Here is a 5472-nt window from a genome sequence, read left to right as displayed (position 1 = left end):
TTGTTAAGTTTGCAAGTAAAGTCTAATAAAGTTTTCAAAATTTAAATCTTTTGAAGTTTATACTTTATAAGTTATTACTTATATTCATTAATATTTATTTTATAAGTTATATTTATAACTTGTGTCTTGTAAATATTAAATAAATAAAATTTGAAATTTTAAAAAAATTAAATTGAAATAAGGATAAAACAATTACAAAAATTAAAAAATATCAATTTAATTTATTTAAATTTTTAACAAATTACAATTTCAATTTACAACTATTAGTAGAGTACATAGAAATTATATAAAATATAAAATATAAAATATAAAATATAAATTTATAAAAATATAAATATAAATTATATAAAATATAAAATATAAAAAAATTAATATATATTAAGTAAATCGGATCGGAATCGTACTGGAACCGGGATGAACCGGTATCGGTACACCGTACGAAATCACAGTTCCATCCCGTTCATGTACCGGTTCAGACTATCCCGTCCCGTTCCGTAGGCAACCGAAACGGGACGAACCGGAACGAACCGGAATGGTACCGAAACGGTACTGGTACGTCTCGTTCCGTTGACCAGTCTTAGGGAGGAGGGTAGTGCTGATTCGGAAAGTGATTGGAGATTAGGCCAACCATAGATGTCTAGGGTTTGAAGCGAAGTGAGGTGCCAAAATGTAGCTCAGAAAGAGAGGAGGGAAGCTGCCCTTCTTTCAGCATTGACTGAATTTGAGGTAAACAAGCAGTGTGTAGATATTCAAGAGAGGTGAGACTTTAGAGATCTTGGATGCTTAATGTTTTCAGATTGCATATGGTAAGAGTTGTAATAGAGGAAGGCAACTCCCAATGTTCCATCTCTTGGTGACTGCCATCATGTTTAATCTCTTTGTCACTGGCATAATTTAGGATCTTTAACTCTATGAGTCTCGGTAAAAGCCACTTTTTTCGTCATTCACCAGTTTCGTGCAATGATCACAAGTTGTTGTGAACTGAAGGGCAATCCTCCTTCAGGAAAAGGACTCTATTTCTCCACAATACTGCAGTTCTAGTGTCTTAAGAGATGGAAGGAGTTGCTGCATACCTTCTGGCAGCCACTTCAGCTTCCTACATCCGAAAATATTCAAATACGTTATCTGAGCCCCCCCACGTGCAACCGAAAGTTTTTCAAGATTCCGGACAACTCATCAAAGTGAGCACTTCAGGGGCAGTAGGAATCATAAACCTAGTAAGTTTGGGGCAATATGAAACACTCAATTTGCGTGCTCTTGGGAGCAACTCAGTTGATATATCACATTCTATCAGACTCAATTCCTCCAGAAACATATTACAATAACTCATCTCACCAACTGGATGCTCTAATTTCAATTTCTGGCAACGAGATATCTGTATTGTCTTCAAGGTACTCGGCAGAATGCTAAAAGGTAAGGAGGTAAGAGAGTTACAACCAATAATATATAATTCAACAATCTGCTTCATTCCCTCAAGTTGGGATGTATCCAAACTGAGTTCAGGACATTCTGAAATTCTCAATTCTTTCAGAGAACAAAGATTTTCAGGCAACTTCCCCGTCAATTCCGAACATTTTTTAATTGAAAGCTTCTCAAGTGCAGGGAACTCGCCACTTCCTAGTATGTGCCGTTGCTTCCACTCGGGCATATCTTCAAATTCAAGCTTCTCAAGAGAGTTAAAAGGCCTATTGGAGGCTGAACTTCCATAGAATTCTTCCTTCACCTCTGTTATTCCATGCATCCCTTTAATGGAATGGAATTTCAGACAAAGGAGTTGCCCTTGTGCTGGCAAGGAATCACAGTCCTTGCAGTGGCAAAGAGACAATTCCACCAGCTTATAAAACGAATGATCAGCTAGCCAATTCAGAAATTTTGTCCCTCTATATCCGGTGATTTCGACTTCTTTTATGTTTATATGTGGGCGTAGCTCATCAAGTATGGCTCTTTCAGTTTGTGAATTGTCCGCAGTACTACTTCCACTCCACTCCAAATAAAACTTGTCAACATGATTTTCTCCCTCATCTTTGCCTTCAAAGCTTGCCTTCTATCAACCACATTTTGCAACTCTTGAATTGATAGAGATCCATACAAGTTATGCAGTTCACCAAATCTTCCATGCTCGATCCGCCTAGAAGAAACTTGGCTCCCACTAGCACATGGAGACTTTTCAACTTGCTCAGATGTAGAGGCATCTTCAAGAGAGAACTGTAGCTTATGTCAAGATGATGCAAGTTAATCAACTTCTCCATCTGCAGCGGTAGCTCCTCAAGATAATAACAGTGTGACAAGAGAAGTGTCTCCAAGTTATACAATACACAAATAGAATCTGGCAACTTTTTAATCTTTGTCGAGGAAAGGTCCAAAAATCTCAGGAGCTTTAATTTGATAAACAATTCATCCGGCAACTCCACAATTTCATGACCTGACAATGATAATGCCCTTAAGGATGTTAGTCTTGTCAATATGTCATGCAACACCCTCTTGCTTAGCTGATATAAGAGAAAGGTATTGACCGGAAGCAATGTCCTCAGCTGCTCTGATTTGGAGAGTAGTTTCAGTTTCTAAAATTAATCATCTGTTCCTATGGAATAGGACATATGCTGACTTTGTTCCAACATATGAGATCCTTCATTCTCTTCCATTTGGGCCAAATCATTCACAAGGTCATGCATTAAGAATTTCTCTATGTCTCCTTCAGAAGACGCTGGAACCATTTCGAATAGTGATCTTGATCTCAACTCAAGAAAGTATTGATTACCTGAACGAAACTGTTGTACAAGACCATTTGCAATCCACAAGTGAATAACTTGGTCTTTGCAGAATGGAAAATCTTTGGGATATATTGCAAAATAAGCAAAACATTGCTTCAAATGTACAGGAAGATCATTGTAGCTCAACATCAACGGTGGTAATACCATTCAAACAACTTGGAAGCTCCCAAATTTCGCTTCTTAAAATGTCTCTCCACTCATCCACCTCTGATTTGCAGCGTAAAATACCACCAACTGCCTTTAGAGCTAAAGGCAACCCTTTGCACTTGTCTGCAATTTTTTGGGCTAAAGGCAACCCTTTGCACTTGTCTGCAATTTTTCTTCCAACCTCTTCAAATTTTGGATGCTCCTTAGAATCCCCGTTTTCTAGTGAATGTCGTTTGAATAAAGCCCAAGAGACTTCACTAGACAGAGTTCCCACGTCGATTGCTCCGCTACCCATCATCGAGGCAACATTCTTTTTACGTGTAGTTACAATGATCTTACTTCCCAAATCTCCTTGTACAAAAAGATTTCTCAAGTCATCCCACTCGTTATAGTTATCATTCCACACATCATCAAGGACAACAAGAAACTTCTTTCCCTTCAGGCTTTTCTTCAATTTGACTTGTAGCGGATTAAGATTGTCATCAATATTTAAGCCAATTTCTTGAAGTAACCCTTTTGTTATTCTGAAAGCATCATATACCTCAGAAACAAAAAACCAAGCTTTCAAATCAAAATGATCTTTCACTTTCTCATCATTGTAAATGGCTTTAGCAAGTGTTGTCTTACCCACGCCGCCCATACCAACGATAGGAACGACAACCTGATTTTTTCCATTTGCATCTTCAGACAATAAACGAACAGTCAATCCCCTATTTCCTTGTGCCTACCAAAGTTATCAGAATCATCAACCAAAGAAGTTGAAGGTGTTCTAGTTTCTTGTTTCGTCGAAACAAAATTCTCCTTTAAGCCAAGGTCACCAATTTGCTCTTACAAATCCTTCAATGTTTCAATAGTGTCTTCCAACTTCTCCTTTATTAATTAAGGAAAAAATCATCACTCAAGCACAGGTTAAGGTCACTTACTTGCTGTTTTTTGCTTGTTTCTGCAAGATTATGATGCTGACCTTCAACCTTAATCCTCAAAGCTTCATGATTGACTTGTTCCATTAAGTTTTCAGCGCCGTCGACAGCATGTCGAAACTCATCAAGCCACTGGCTGACATATTGATTTGATGTCTGCTTATTCTCTGCATCCCTTAGCACAGCTTGAAGACCAAGCAAAGTCATTCTCAGCTTCTTTAAGATCCGAACATCATTCTTATGCTTCTGAAACATATTGAGCAGCTCACCCTGAGGTGCAAGCCTATCAAAAAGAACATTCAAAGCTGAAGAGATAAATGCACCACCAATTGCTAAGCCAACCTTCATTTCTCAAATCTGCAAATCACAACACAAAATGATTTTAAGAAATTTGAGAAGATGAATGTTTGTATCTTCAACTACTAGCAACTTTACTATACCTGTTGAATGCTAAGAGTAATTTGCAAACATGAATGATCATTGATTTCTCTTTTGCTAGTTGTTACTTTCTATTAGGTGTGTTTAAGACCGGGTTGGTTCGAATTTTTTAAATATCAAACCAAACCATTTGTACCGAATTTTTAAATTTATAAACCAAACCAAACCAATAAAACTCGGGTTTTTCAACTTCGGGTTTTTTCGGGTTTCTTCGGATTTTTGGGTTTTTGCGGATTTTCGGGTTTTTCGATAAAGTTTTCATACAAACATATAATTTAGTTGTACTTCAAATATTTCTATAATCCTACCAAAAAGCAACTATCCAAGTTATTTCTCAAGAAAATAACAAAAATATGATATGATTAATGACACGAAAATATCCAAAAAATAATAATAATAAAATCGCGTAAAACATATTACAAATTAATAAATCATAATGAAGTTCATCATTATTTAAAGTATTAAATCATGCTAAAATAAATTTAGTAAGTACTAGTTACATGACTAAATATTAAAAGAAGTAAAATTAGATCATGTATTTGAATTGTCTAAATTTATGTAAAACTAAAAAATAAATATTCAAATATTATTGTCAATATTGATTTTATTTTGCATTAGTATTAAATTGGTTTTTATTTAAACTTTGTTATAATTACAAACATGTATGGACTATAATCTTTATTAGATTATTAAGAATTTTAACTTTCAAAAATGAAATAAATATATTAAAAGATAAAAACTATGAAAAAGTATAAGAGATATTTAAAAATTATATTAAAATAGTATTTTTACGTATAAAATAAAATTTTAAAATTATATATATATAATGTCGGGTTGGTTTGGTCTAGGATTGTTTTTTTTTACTTGAAACCAAACCAACCCAAATATAGTCGAGTTTTTTTCCCAACACCAAATCAAGTCAAACCAAACCACTAGTTGGATTTTTTTCCTCAATTTGACTCGATTTACAGTTTGATTCGATTTTCGATTTGATTTTGTACACCCTTACTTTCTATGCTTCAACTGTGTTTACTAGTATCTAAATTGAATAATTGAAGGTCCTTGGGGGTTGTAAACAGAGGTGGACCAACAAGTTTATGTAAGGATGTATGTGCATCCGTTTAACTATGAAAATGAATTATGAGAAAAAAGACAGGTAAATTTCTCCTATATTTTAATTAGTGACTATTAAACTT

General features: G+C 35.0%; 1 pseudogene; it reads right to left on the bottom strand.

Annotated features, from left to right (window-relative positions):
• Positions 1-392: 392 nt before the first annotated feature.
• Positions 393-4344, bottom strand: LOC107003499 (annotated as a pseudogene).
• Positions 4345-5472: the final 1128 nt, after the last annotated feature.

Source organism: Solanum pennellii, chromosome 11 (genome assembly GCF_001406875.1).
Source record: "Solanum pennellii chromosome 11, SPENNV200".
Lineage (NCBI taxonomy): Eukaryota > Viridiplantae > Streptophyta > Magnoliopsida > Solanales > Solanaceae > Solanum > Solanum pennellii.
The sequence above is the reverse complement of the archived record's forward strand: the minus strand, read 5'-3'. Positions and strand labels throughout refer to the sequence as shown.